Here is a 14684-nt window from a genome sequence, read left to right on the forward strand (position 1 = left end):
TCCCGTTGGGTGTTAATTGAGGCAGATGTTTGCGTTCGCCTCTATCTGGTCATCCTAAGTGAGAACGGCGCCGTCTTGTTTTCCCTTTCCTAACCGTGAACATCTGCTTACTTTTTTTCCCATGTTTCTATTCTCAGATGCGTCACAATTCTTCAATTTAGAGGAAACGAGCTCAGGGACTAACGAGCCCAGCTGCTGGATTGCACCGTCACTGTCATTTCAAACTTCTGTCTTAGCCCGCAAAACAAGTTGAGTGCTTGTTTTGTTGTTGTTTTAAATCCCAAATCTGAGTTCGCCCGCTTATCTTTAAAATACTCCCCTCCCCCCATAACTGAGAGAGAGGAACCATCGACCTTTTACGGTGCAAACGAGTACGATCGGCTCCTCCTTTCATCTTCAAAGCAGAACCCAGCTCAAAGCGAGCGAGCGGTGGCGGCGGCGGCGGCGGTAGCTCCAGGAGCAAGAAAGGTTGCTCTGCCTTCCCCTCCCACCTCATGACTCAACGTTATTAACCAAAGCTGGGGAGGAAATCGCCCGGTGAGGAGGGAGGGCGAGGACGCTGTGGAGCAGCACAAAGCTCTGCAGATGCATTCTAAACCTCATGACTAATAGATGAGATTTGCACCGACTCGTGGCGTCTAAAACCCTTATTCGCCTGGGGACTTTAGCTCCTTTTACCCATCAGACACTCCAATATTTCAGCTTTTGGATCCCTGTCTGATGTGTAATCCAGCTGGTACCATCGTAAAGTCGTCTACTTTGCGATCGTGCCGTCTGCAAACGCACAAACTCAGAGCATCAGAGCTTTCCGACTCTTCTCTGGGGTGCATTTTGACAGATGTGATGATGTCGTTCTTCTCCTCACCTCTGAGAGGTCACGTGTCTGTAAATCACACATCGTTTCCTCCTCCTCCTCCTCCTCGCTCTTCTTTGTCAGTGTATCCGTTTCCTGCCGCACCTGGTCGCTCTGAATCGTGTGTTGATGTTGCTGCCATGGGGTCGAGAGGGTTGCTGATGTCTCATTTTGTGATTAAACACACACACACACGTACACACACCTCCTTCCCTTTTAATCCCATCTAACAGCATCCAGGTGACTGTATTTGGTTGAGTACTTTGCCTCGCTGAGTCACGCCAGCTGCTCCCACTCTTTCCCTTTCAAGCTGCCATATCGTTTGTACAGACTCTTGTATTTCCACAGGACACACACACACACACACACACACACTCACACAGGGACATCATATCTGTCCACCCCCGGGCTTCCCATGTCGTCGCTTGGGCCGCCACCGTTCGGAGATTTCCGCCATCTTTCTGCTTTTTACATCGACACGTGTGAAGACAGGAACATCGTGGGAAGGATTTAAAGTTTCTAATCCTTCTGTCTGCTGCTGCGGTCTTATTTGACCTTTGAGAATCATCGGTAAAATTTGAAATCTATCTCTGGTGTCTGTCGGAGAGAGAAGGACACAGTTCAGGCCGCCGGAAATGTCAGAAAGGAAATCTTCCAAGCGTAACGACTATTTCTAATCATGCACACAGTTTTCCACTCTAGTCTTGAAATAACAGCTTGTTACTGGGTATCATGACAAAGCGCCTGTGTGTGTGTGTGTGTGTGTGTGTGTGTGTGTGTGTGTGTGTGTGTGTGTGTGTAAGTATGCGTCACAGCGACTAAAACAGGCCTGAGCGACACGAGCTGTTGCTGCAGGAAGCTCAGATATGTTTAGAGAGGCTCCGGCTACAACAACAACACAAGTGGTGCGACCTGAGCGCTGAAGAAGCTCCACTGCACTGGAAGTCCAATAATATGGATTCAGTTTAGTCATTTTCTTCAAATGTTCCGAGATGTTCCCAGATGAGACAAGCTCAGATTGTGGAGCGACTTGGACGTGTGCGTACAAACTTCCTCCCTCTCTGGTCTTAATTGGCCCCGACGCGGGAGGAAGCTCGGCCCTTAGAGGAACTTGAAAGGGCCAGATGCTTGAAGTGATGGAGTTCTCCCCCCGAGGCGGTGGAGGGGTGAATATATTGAGAGAGACTCCAAAGCGTCCCAGTTCAAAGTTTTTTGGTACATGATGAAGTGTGTGAAGTCTTTAATGTGTCCACAAAGAGCCGACATGTCTCTGAATATTTGTCTTCTCAAATCTACTCAAAGACCTTTATCCTGTTACCATGGTTTTATGTCAAATCAGATCAAAACAGCTGAAGTAGAAGTCCTGTTCTGTTTTCTAATCTTTTATAAGTCAAACATACTCAAATATCTATATTGAGCAATGAAGATGTGTTGGTATGTTTAAAAATCTGGAATCAAAACAAATGATGTCATCAAATATGTTCATATAATCTTCAGTCGTGTCTCAAATTAAGGGAGAATTTGAGGTAAACTCAACAAAACAGATCTCTTTATAAATGTATCATCATATTTATGTTGATTTTGTCTCAATATAGCTGTGAGATAAATACAGCAGAGTAAACAAAAGGACGTTTCCCTCTGAGGAGTCCTGGACCCTGAAGTATCTGAAGTATCTGAAGTATCTCGTGCACAGGCGTCACCAATCCATCAGAGTGGACATGAACACATGAACACAGGCCGAAGGTGCTGAGAGCTGCTGCTGGACTTTGAGTGGAGGTAAGATAAGTTAAGTTAAGTTAAGTTAAGGGAGGGGCGGAGCCAGGAGAAGCCCAATGAATGTTGGGAATGTGAGGAATGACTCAGCGCCCTGAGCAGGAGCTGGCAGCACCCACCTGTGTGTGTGTGTGTGTGTGTGTGTGTGTGTGTGTGTGTGTGTGTGTTTGTGTGTTTGTGTGAGGGTGTGTGTGAGTGTGTGTGTGTGAGAGGGAGTGTGGGTGTGTGCCCAACGTCTGCTGTGACTTTGTAACAAACACACACACACACACACACACACACACACACACAGGAGGTCAAACCAATAAAAAGACAAAGTAATTGCTGATTAAGCATAAAAGTCAGATTATGCATTCTGTCACGCTGAGTCTATTTCTATGGATGTCACCTTATGGATTGATGAAGAAGCAGAGATAGACAGACAGACAGACTGCTCTCTGCTTTGACGACACTCAGCAGCCCACAGATCCTCCCACAGTGTTCGTATCCTTCAGAACAAACCAGGACGATCTCTTCATTCTGTGTTCCAGCTATAAGCACCGATCGTCCTCTGCCTCTCTGTGGGACGGAGACGCAGAAATGCAACCATCATCATCGTCATCATCTTCATGCAGTATGAGAGTGCAAACAGCTCCACCGCCCCTCCATCCTCACTCTCCCTTCATGTCACCTACACTAGTAAAGAATCTGGGGTTTGTGTTCTTCCAGGCCCCCCAGGCCCTCAGGGTGCACAGGTTCACCGGCTGGGTCAGAAGCTTTGTAGTTTCTTTGCTCCACATGGATCTGAGCTCTGCTTTTGTTCAATCATCAGCTTTTTATTCATTCACCGACGCCGCACTGTAACCTTTTATTCCGTCTCTTTGCTTTTGTTCCACTTTATAAATTCTGACTCACGCTTTCCCTCTGATTGTCTCTGAAACTCTTTGATCTCTAATCTGTCATTTAAGCGTCTGAATGTTCTTTGTGTCTGTATAAATAAACTTGCCTCGGCTTGCTTATTGAAACTCAAAGCTTCCATTTCGACCTGTGTGTGAAGGAATCTCTCTGTATCACATTAACCTGCTTGATGAATGTTAGATTACACTTTAATGAAGCTGGAAATGCAGACGGCCTCAAACTACTCGTATTTATTCCGACTTCCGTTTGTTTGTCAGTCAATTTCCACTTTCTTCTTCCAACATCTCAGACATAATATCCCCATACTTCCATCTTCTTCCAGGGTTTAGCCTCTGGGCTCTCTCACTGCGCCTGTTTGCTCTCCTCCAGAGGTCAGAGGTCGTCTAAACCGCCGCACCTTCTCCTGATTAAGCACTGTTAAACACACAGCGGCTCCATCGCTCCTTCCTCCGCCTCTAGCCGCTCCTCCTCCTCCTCCTCCGTCCCCTGTGACCTTCGCGGCCACATTAGCAGATTCAAATGTCGGCCGTAATTACCGGTGAGATTTACAGGCCGGAGTGAAGAGAAACGTCCCGGCTGAGGCGTTTGGGCGTCAGCAGGCTGATGTTGATGCTCCATAATGAGACGACTCGTTCTTACGTAACAGCGAGCAGCCAGCATCTGTTATGATCAGAGGAAGAAGGAACGGGTTTGATGAAGAAACCCGTCAGCTGATTCTTTTCTGTCTTGGCGTGTGCATTAAACAGACAAACTGCCCCCCCGCCTCCACCCCTCACACACCCACCCACACACACACACACACACACACCTTGGAGTAGCTGTAACACCACACACGCACACACAGGAGGTGTTTCAGAGGTGTCACGTTGTGCGCTTTCATCTAGCTGCAGGTGCTGTTGCCATAGCAACCGCGGATGGAAAAATTTGCCGGGGTGAATCATGAAGATCACCCGCTGTTCCCTCTCTCTGCCCTTCGATCAGGTCCTGACCCTTTGGGCCCGGGAGAATAGAATGAAGAAGAAGAAGAAGAAGAAGAAGAAGAAGAAGCATGAGAAATGAGATGAGTCCTCTCTTCTACAATGTGAAGCTTTTTACAGACCGGAACATCACTCTCTCTCTCTCTCTCTCTCTCTCTCTCTCTATCTCCCTCTCTCTCTCTCTCTCTCTCCCCCTGACACACACATCCTTAAAATTAGAGGGCAGCTGTCCCCTGGATTATCTTTCCTAGGAGACCCGGGACAGAATTATCCGGAGGAGGAATGGAGCTGGGAGCCATTTTGGGGAATGGCTGCACTTAGTGTATGTAAATGCCTATTTTGAACAGCGCGAGTATCCAGTGGAGTGTGTGTGTGTGTGTGTGTGTGTGTGTGTGTGTGGGCGTGTGTGTGTGCGGCCCAGATGTCCTCAGCAGGGCAGCAGAAAGAGGACATGTGCCAACCAGAGTGTATTTAAGTGGTAATGGCTTCATCTAAAGGCATTTAAAGGGGTTATAAGGTGAGTGTCAGGTTTAGGTTGAAGGGTCGGGTCAAAGGGTTGAAAGGTCAAAGGTGAGGGTATTCATATTGTTACTGGGTGTTGCTCCAGTTTCCCTTCCTCCCTCTGCTGACTGTGTGACGTTTCCATATTGATCTGGTCTCCATGGAGCTCTTCCTCTTCCTCCCCTGTGTTGTATTAACTTTATTCATTTACGTCCCATCTGTCTCTCTTTGCCTCCTCTCTCACCCACGTCTTCATATCCCGGGGAGGGAATCTCACTTTGACTCTCCCAAGGTTCCTTCCTCCATCTTCTCCTCATATGTGAAGTGTGTTTTTCCCCCTCTTCCTCGTCTTCCCAGGCGGATTTGGGCCTGTGAAGCCCGCTGAGACGTCGGATCGTGATGTTTGGGCTTTACAAATAAACTCGACTCAACTTGAAAACGAGTCACTTTGTCACCGCGGGTGTGGGAGTCTCTCTCTCTCTCTCCCTCTCTCTCTCTCTCTCGCTCTCTCGCTAGTACCTTAACCGTGCCTCACAGGGAGTAATGGGCGGCCTATTTACGGCTCCTTCCCACTGCACTCTGCTGTGGAAAATAACCCTAAACCTCTGCTGTGTGTGTGTAAACATAACCAGAGCTTTCCCTCCAACAGCCAGCCAACCAGCATGTTGACCACGCTGCCGCTGCTGCTGTGTTACCCCCTCAGCCAGAGGAATGTGGCTTCATCCTGATGATATAACTCACTTCTCTAACCGTTGGGGAGACGCAGAGGGGAGACACGGGTGGAGACGTCCCCCGTTTGTCTCAATCTGGGCTCCGACCGGTCCCTCTCCTGTAGGGAAACGGCTGAGGAGCGAGGGGAGCGCTGCTTAATGAGGCTGTGTGAGGCAGTGGGAGGCTGTGTGAGGGTGTGGGAGGCTGTGTGAGGCTGTGTGAGGTTGTGTGAGGGTCTGTGAGTGTGTGTGAGGCTGTGTGAGGGCCTGTGAGGCTGTGTGAGGCTGTGTGAGGGTCTGTAAGGCTGTGTGAGGGTCTGTGAGTGTGTGTGAGGCTGTGTGAGGCTGTGTGATGCTGTGCTTAGCGTGGGGATGAGGCTGCTGGATTATTGATGGCGGTGAGCTCCTCTGCTGCGCTCATTTCTCCCTGTCTCCTCGAGGGAAGAGGCGCTCTCACTCACCTCCAGCCTGGGTGACAGCCGGGTATGAATTACCGCACCGGCCCCCCCCCGCCACACACACACACACACACACACACACACACACACACACACACACACACACACACACACACACACACCTCACCTCTCCTGCTGACACCGCAGCCAACAGCCAGCAGCTAAACATTTTAATATGGAGCCAAGTCAGGCAGAGGCAGAGGTGAGGAGAGAGCGAGAAAATGAGGCGTGTGTGTTTGTGTGAGTTGATTTTGGTGTTGGAGGAAAAGGAGCAAGAGAGATAAAAGAGAGAGGGAGAGAGAGGGAGAGAGAGAGGGAGCGGCTGTATGATAGAGGGCACGAAGGAGAGAGAGATGAGAGGCGAGATGAGCCGCAGCTCGGTGGAAATCAATAATTGAAAGGTCGTGTGGAGAGAGAGAGAGAGAGAAAGAGAGAAATAGAGAGAGAGAGAGAGAGAGAGAGAGAGAGAGAAAGAGAGAGATACAGAGTGACTGACAGAGAGTGAAGTGAGTGAAGTGAGAGAAAGAGAGAGAGAGAGACCAAGAAAAGGTGTAAGGAGAGAGAGAGAGAGAGAGAGATTGGTACATATGCTGGCCAAAACCTCCTCCTCCACCTTGTCCTCCTCCTCCTCCTCATCGCATGATGTCACAGTAATGCATTGTGGGATTCCTCCACACCAAACCTTTTACCTGACATGTGACCTCGATCACACCGCGCTGACTACGCGGTGAGAATCGCCACATAACGCGTCACACACACACACACGCACACACACACGTCGTCCCTCCCCCATCACGCTCACAGACGCGGTGATGTTCACTCCGTTCGCCGCAGTAACGCATCATTTAAACACACCTTTGACTGACCCAGTTTGATATTTTCCTACGCTCCCTGAAGCACACACTATAATCAGCGAGTGCAACCTTAAAGTTGGACGCGAGTCAAGCGTGGGTTCAGAGGGAGAAAAGCCACGCTCAGCAGAATGTGTTCCAACTCATCCTGCCTCACTTAAATCACCAAACAGAAGCTGAAGTGTGTGAGCAGGTGGCAGACGATCGGGTGTCAGTCGGGGGAAGGATTGTTCAATCTTTAGATACTTTCAGGGATTTATACCTTTGATTCTTTACAGTTTCGGGGCCTTGATGACTTAAGAGGCTTAACAGGAATCAAACAGATGCTGGATCGGATTTTTCTGTGTTTAAATCTTCAATCTTTCAGTCTTTTAGGTGATTTTCAAGGTAACGTTCATGGTTTCATCACTGATTTAGTAAATTGCATCATTCTGCAGATACGAGGCGTTCACTTACATTACGGTATCTTCTCCAGGTGCTATTTTTACAATGTTGGTGTGACCTGAAAAGTACTAATTGATCATGATTGATGACTCCTCCCCCCTCCCAGGTGATTATCACGCCCCAGGCTCGATTGAGAAGTTCTGAGCCAAGCGTGCAAAAATGTGGGTCAGAGGAATTTTTCCACTTATTAATCCTTCCTTCCTTTGAACTCAACACACTTCTGAAGCCGTGTGATGCTGCAGGGAGTTAACCCAGTTTCACACAGGTCCTGTTTCCTGGCTGTCCTAACTCATCCTCCACGGCCGGTATGATGTCATCACGCCAGACCAACAGGTTCCACTTAAAGTCGGAACTTGACTACTTCAAAGTCACAGCCACGGATATCGGCCACTGGTTTCCTTTTAGGCCAGGCTCAGAATTTATCAATCAGCCGTTATATGACAGCAAATGTACTCATCTTCATCCTCCTTCAGAACACACACTCACTGCGCCGTCTGTGAACCTGATACGAGTGCTAGGAGTCGGTGTGTCGACGCCTTTATTTCTCGTAGACGCGACACTCGATCCTCCCTCATATTTTTAGCCATCTTTGTCAAAATTGGACTGCAGTAAAATCCACTAACTACCACCTGTAAATAGCGCAGTCACCTCCTATGTCCACCTAATATATTTACCGTCCACGCTCAGGGTTATTTTGAGTTCGTTGAGCGAGTGTTGGACAGCCCATCATAAACACTGAGCGTAACCAGGGGGTCTGCAGCTCCGACGTGACCGGTTAATAATGGCTGATCTCGGTTAATAGCCGTCTAGCAGCGTAATTATGAGCGGCGAGGGAGCAGGGTAGAAAATGAGGCCCGGGCAACCGTTACCGGGCTAACAGCACAGACCTTGTAATGTGTGTGTGATTTACTCCCATCATGCGTGAGCCCCAGACTCCAGTGGGTACTTGTGTGTGTGTGTGTGTGTGTGTGTGTGTGTGTTTTCTCCCTGGCTGCTCAGCACAGGCCAGAGTCCAGCTGACAATGCCCCCCTGTTAGGAGGAGGAAGAGAACAAATAAGCATCATTAGACTCCACTGGCTCTGTGGTCACAGGGGAACACTTAGGCTCCGATTAAAACCGGGCAAACAAACAGCAGAGAGAGAACAGGAGAAGGAAATGAGGAGACTTTGATCTAATCGTACAAGTCTTGCGTGTCCCACACAACACGATTTAATATCCTGAATAAGTTGGACTTGGATGTGATTGGCTTCTTGTGCAGCGTCTGGGTCACAGCTGGCTGAGTGACGACGCAGACACGACAGAGCCTGAACGGGTTTCTAAGACGTTTTCACCTCCTCCACTTTACTATCGCCCACTCTCCATATGAGCCTATATGAGGGGGCAGACTGCTCACTTCCTCTGTCTGGACAGCAGCTTTTGGCACACACACACACACACACACACACAAACACACCCACAAAGATTTTAATCGCACACTTGTCCCAACTTGGAGGCTGTTACAATGGTTGGGAGTGTGCCTGGGGTCTGCGCCTGTGTCATTAACTTTATCCCCAGTGTGGGGGTGTGTGTGTGTGTGTGTGTGTGTGTCTGTGTGTGTGTGTGTGTGGGCTGTGTTTAATAAGAAAGACAGAAACTGGAAGTCATTTACTCCTGAAAGCCTTATTTTATTCCTGCAAGATATAAAGTTATGCACATCAGTAGAGTCTTGAAATGAGACTGAATTAAGCAGATCGCTCTTCTTCAATCTGAATGCTTAGTGGACCAGAAGTCAGTAATAAGTCAGGAATGATTCTGAAATGGCAGAAAACCATCTGTCTTCTTTACAAAGTTTCAGTTATTCTCCACTTTAATAAAGTTCAAAGAAAAATAATAATGTTTAAAGCACTTTTAACCTGAAATCCCAAAGTTTCATGGTTGATATCTGCAAAAGTAAATTAAATTGACTGTTAATGTACACATGAAGCCGCTCTTATTATACTATGTACGGCCAGTTATCTATAGATTGTATAATGTTGCGTGTTCAGAGTGGGGGTCTCCGTGGAGACCAGAGACTCTGCCTATCACAGATGAGTGATTAGACACGTCGTGACAGCCATGTCAGCGCCCCCCGCCCCTCACTCTGCATGGTCATAAAGCCCGGGAGGTGAGAGTGTGACACCGGCTCGACCTTCAGCGTGACCCCTCCCTACAGCGTGTCAGAGGTGGCCTTCTGTGAGGGTCAAAGGTCAAGGTCTCAAAAACAACAAGATCACATTGACAGCAAACACACACACACACCGAGCAGCTCCGTGCCCATCTGGAGGAATCAGCAGGGCGGAGACGGACAAATGACAAAACTACAAAACCAAGAAACAAGGAATGATGAAATGTTCTCGTATCATGTGAATGTATCTGCCAGTAGAGTGAACAGATATGATAGGGTTAAATTTAGATTAAGGGTTAGGAACGGAAACGAAATCCTACCTGACCTTAAAACTAACTTGTTTAACTTGTTATGAACAATGAAACTGCTGTAATTCCAGGTACAGATGTTTGACAGCGACTCATGCAGCTCATTTTAGGACTCAAATTTGATACCAAACCTGGAATAAAAAGATTTTGTGCCAAAGTATGAAGTAAAAAAAGGAAATTGATTTATTTAGTATTTCTTCTTACGAGATATTGAATCAAAGTCCTTTGAAAGGGTTCATTTGTATGGGAAACTGCTTTATACACTCTATCTGCTCTTTGGTTTAGATTTGACAGACTCACTTGCTCAGAGGTTTTGTGTATTCTGGATCATTTTCCTTGGAAAAGAAAAATCTGACTTCATATTCAAAGATCCAGAGACGTTGTTCAATCCCTGTTTTTGCAGCTCTGATGTTTTACTCTGTCACTGAACACAAACCAGCTGAAAACATTTGTTGCATGTTGAGCGATTAAACACCCCGAGCTCATGAATGTGAGCTGAAAGCCTAATCTGCAGGATCCCCCAGCGCGTGGTGGAGTCCTATAGAGCAGACCAGAGGTTGGCTGTGTGTGAGCTTATCAATCCTCCATCTGTCAGATTCCCACTCGCTCCTGCCGTGTGTGTGTGTGTGTGTGTGTGTGTGTGTGTGTGTGTGTGTCTGTGTGTGTGAGGGTCGCCTGCCCTTAAATCAGTAACAATGGGGTCTGAGACAGCTGAAACTGCTGCCTGTTGACTATCAAGAGCAACATGGAGGGCAGCAACACCATGAGCCAGTCACAAAATAACAGCAGGGCTTCAGCTCACATATAGAGGCTAGATGAGGGGGCTGCACTCTGGCTGCATCAAAACATGGGTTTCTTTGTTCACAACATGGTGGAAAAAGAGGAATAAAAGGGGAAATATTCAAGATTTCTGTTTGCCTGTTATGCTGACAGGAAGCTTCTGCTGTGTGGAGGTCCATTCCATGAATCATCTGACATTTTGGGTGATTTATTGGGAGTAAAATGAGGGAGATTGATATTGATTACATCTCTGCGTGTCCAACACAAAGACTGGGAGTGAAGATGAAGTCAGCCCAGCTCAGTGGAGGTTTCCCTTCCAACAATTCATCAGTAATTATGTAGATTTAAAGTCCATTTTGAAACCTCCTGTTCCTAATGTGTTTGTCTTTTTGGATGCATTCCTGTAGGCGTTGATCTCGTGATTTGACAACTGAACATTGACAATGTTCAACAAACGCACCCTATGAGCACAAAGCATCATTTGTCCATCCTAAAACAAGTGAAATATAAGATACATTTAAGGAAATCGTGTAAGATCCTTCCAGTGATTCATGTACATCAGCTGCATGGGGGAAGAGCGGCTGGTTTAATAAATGACTGTGAGCGATGGAGTCCAGGCTGTGAGATGAATGAGAGCAGCTTAAGAGGACGAGAATCAATCACAGAGGATGAGTTTTAAATGTTCCCAACGGGGAGAATACGGCATGAATTAGACAGGGGAAGGGGGGGGGGGGAGCAGATTAAAGGTGCATGGCTTCAGGCCCCTGCTTGACGCGTTGCCATACTCCTGCACATGTGGGCCCCCTTTGGCTTAAGAATCTCCTCTGAAAGAATTCGATATGATTTCCCCCAGCCAAGGATTTCAGAAATATATTCATGGGCAAAGTCAAAATGAGACGCAGGAAAAGTTTCACTGAATATCAAATCACTGAAAATCACTGAGGATTATAAATGTATAAAGTGAGACACGTTCAAGTTCCACATGATGTAGTTTTGACTGTTTGGTAGAAATTTGAGTGTGAATAAAAAATGAAGTGTCTTTCTAAAGTTCCTCTCTGCAGCCAATTAGAGAGCAGGAGACTTTAAGAAATGTTTGCTGTGTGTGTGTGTGTGTGCGTGTTTGTGTGTGTGTGTGTGTGTGTGTGTGTGTGTGTGTGTGTGTGTGTGTGTGTGTGTGTGTGTGTGAGAGAGAGAAACATCACAGACAGGAACTTGATTTCTTCTTCATTAATAAAGGCTTTGGGTCTTCCAAACACACCTGCCGAGCAATTATTTCCAATATATGGCGAGCCTGTCAGAGGTGGGGTCGAGGGAAATTAATGAATTCCTGCATCTTATGAAGAAAACATAAACCAGAGCTGCAGGATTTAATGACTACATTAGCTGCGGTCTAGACGCAGAGAGACAGGAAGCAGAATATGGCGGCGCTGTGACGATAGCTCAGGCCGTTTCATGCTCCGTCTGCTGCCAGCCACCCACCCTGGGTGGCCAGAGGCAGCCCAGAGGCAGCGTCTCTAACAGGGAGACGAGCTCTGTGTGTGCTGTCCTTTTGGCTTTGACCCCAGTGTGTCCTCCCTCTGTCCCTCACATACACACACACAGACACACACACACACACACACACACACAGTGAGTGAATTCTCCTTAATAATCTTTGCCTGATTGTTAAAGCTGACCTGATGGAAATGGAGGTGGAAGGATTCTGAGTCAGGATGATCAGCCTCCAGGTAGTCGTGCCTGAGGGCCACACTAATTGTGTGGACTATATAATCCCTGAATCTTTGTTTGGAGGCTCAGAAATCAGGCTGATACCTGAGCAGCATAACAAGGAGAATTATATAATTTATAATCTCAATACTTTTACATGCAAAGTCAATATTTCAGTAAACAAAATAATGATACTTGAGTCTGTGGAGATTTGACTCCAATTATGAGAAAGAAATGAAGAGAAACTAAGTCAAGATTTTTTTATTTTTCTTATTTTTAAGTGAAAATTGTCACTTTAGTCGCTCAGAAGTATGAGGCAGTGATGAGACATCGAAGGCAAAATAGTAATTTGGTTAGCTCAAAACTTTACGATACATAATGTCGTAACAATTGTACCGTTCTGTCAGCCAAACTTTGGATTACATATTATAAAGTGTTTTGCATAAACACAGAAACACAAACACACACACACTGTCAATCTGAATGAGGTCTGTCACATGAATCGTCTGTTATCTCTGTCACTGAGGCATAATGCTCCTTGTTTGTGTGTTTATTTGTAGTACGAATTGCTTCAGATGTAGAGTTATAAAGTGTTGGGGCCGACAGCTCCCCGGGGTGCTGAGAAAATGCTCATTAACTCCTAAAGCTGTTTACGCACAACAACTCTGAGTCCATACAGAGAGCGACAGCCTGCTTTCACTGCTAACAACTAACTCCCAGCAGTCATGGACGTTTGTGTAGACTGTAGCCGCTCACAGCAGGAGGCCCAATGTTCTGCAGGAAGTAACACCTTTAGGATCATTCGCTGACATCTCACACATGTCCACCAAGCCCTCCCATGGCCGTCCATTGGGCCTAAAGGAATTACAATGGTCACTCTGTGCATCACAGTGGACATCTGTGGGGGTGGGGGGGTAAGAGAGAGAGTGGGGGCTTCCACTTGATGTGTTGCCAAACTGTAAACAAACAGGCTTTGTGCTTTAGCCACGAACTGTCCCTGTTTATAGACCCATCACTTAATTGTGGCCTCACTCAGCTATTTGCTTTCTCTGTGGTTTAACTGTGAAGCCCGCCGCTCTGGAGACTGAGCTCTAATGTTTGGATTATCTAATCTTCATCAGGCCATCACTTAAATCTGTTTTGTACGTACTTTTAAAATATATTTTAGCAGATTATAAGTGTTTGTTCCAGTCGTAGCTCAGATTCAGAGGCATCACATTGTATCAGAGTATCAGATGCATGCATAGAGAAGCTGATCTGTGGCTACATGAGGATTTGTAAATAGTCACCAGGATGTAACTCGAGGATAAGAGAAGCTCTGTTCCTTGTTGTCTATATTCAATGGGGCCTCTTAATTTTGTAAACACATCTAGCATTCTTTGCATATCTAATTTGCGCAGCATTATGCACGCGCTCTGATTTGATTCTTCCTCTATCTGATTGTATCTCATCGTCTCCACTGGAGTCTGATCTATATCTGAAGGTGTTGATTAGATAGCAGCCTCCACCAACATTTGCTATTCCAGGCTGTGCTATTCTCACATCGCCCAGCCTGTTACAACACGCTGAAGTGCCTGTGCATGATATAACTCGGGTTAACTCATAAATGATCAATACAGTGCAAACGTTTGTTGCATTTATACAAGATTAACATCCCTGATCCCTACTTTGGATTGAACTTTAGCAACACATCTTCCTTTGTGACGTGCTCATCGTTGTATCTGATCAAATTTACCCAAACCAGATTATCCAGTCTGGGGCCCAAAGCAGGTGAGGCTTCACCCTGCACACTGCCTCTGCCAACTACCTTTAACCTTTACATACTGGTGGTTGTACTGTCAGTTCAGAAAGGTCCTGGGTTTGAGTCCTGGTTTGAGTTTGCATGTTCTGATGTTCTGAACAACCCCTTTACCAATGCATGCTGGGATAAGGTCCAGCACCCCCACCAGAGCCTGTATGGACTGCAGTGTGTATGTAAAAGCACTCACTGCAGGCCTACGACCAATGAAGACTCCAGTGTGTCAACGTGAGGGCAAATTTACAATTACATTAAAAATGTATCTCAGTCCTCAGGCAAACAGAGACCTAACGAGGTCCTGGCCGGCCCCTGGCCCCTGTTGATCAGTGCGGTGTGTAATCCTGACATGCACTTTACACTATGATCAGTGGGGGCCTGCTACATGCTCGCTGCCCCCCTGTACCAACAGAAGGCATGTGGCCCCCCGCCCTCAGTCTCACTTTAGCCTTCTGTGCTAAACTGGCTGCACGCTCCCACAATAAC

The sequence above is a fragment of the Genypterus blacodes genome, unplaced genomic scaffold (assembly GCF_046128005.1).
Source record: "Genypterus blacodes isolate CSIRO-AG114 ecotype Tasmania unplaced genomic scaffold, CSIRO-AGI_Gbla_v1 ptg000131l_1, whole genome shotgun sequence".
In the NCBI taxonomy this organism is placed as follows: domain Eukaryota; kingdom Metazoa; phylum Chordata; class Actinopteri; order Ophidiiformes; family Ophidiidae; genus Genypterus; species Genypterus blacodes.